At 64.9% G+C, this 379-nt stretch overlaps 1 protein-coding gene across 1 annotated transcript in view; it reads left to right on the top strand.

Moving 5' to 3' along the window:
- GATSL2 (GATS protein-like 2) overlaps positions 1 to 379 on the top strand; it is a 116,518-nt gene that overhangs the window by 635 nt on the left and 115,504 nt on the right. The gene's annotated exons all lie outside the window — the stretch shown is intronic.

The following is a 379-nucleotide window of genomic DNA, read 5'->3' as shown; positions in this document are numbered from 1 at the left end:
CGAGAGGGCAAGAGGGGGGCGGGGGGGGGAGGGGGGTGTTACTCTCTTTGCCAGGGCGTGGGGGTACCCTCTTTCCTGTAGAGGTGTAAGTAGGGTGCTGGAGTGGAGGGGACACTCTCCTGGTAAAGGGGCAGGGTGCTGTGGTGGGTGAGGGCACCCTCCTTGCAAGAAGTCAGGGTGCTGGGCTGAAAGGGGAACACCCTCCTTGCCAGAGGGCACGGTGTTTTGGGGCTGTGTGGCAGGGGGGACACACCTGGCTTTTCCCTGCACACCCACCCCCTCCCATCCCAAGCTTGTGGAAGTAGTGATGGAGGTCAGCCCTTGGAGTTGGGGGTCCCCGGTACCGTTTTAGGGCAGCCCCCCCCCCCCGCAGGGCGCC

The sequence above is a fragment of the Chaetura pelagica genome, unplaced genomic scaffold, assembly GCF_000747805.2.
Source record: "Chaetura pelagica isolate M959 unplaced genomic scaffold, ChaPel_1.0 scaffold49, whole genome shotgun sequence".
Classification (NCBI taxonomy): Eukaryota; Metazoa; Chordata; class Aves; order Apodiformes; family Apodidae; genus Chaetura; species Chaetura pelagica.
The sequence above is the reverse complement of the archived record's forward strand: the minus strand, read 5'-3'. Positions and strand labels throughout refer to the sequence as shown.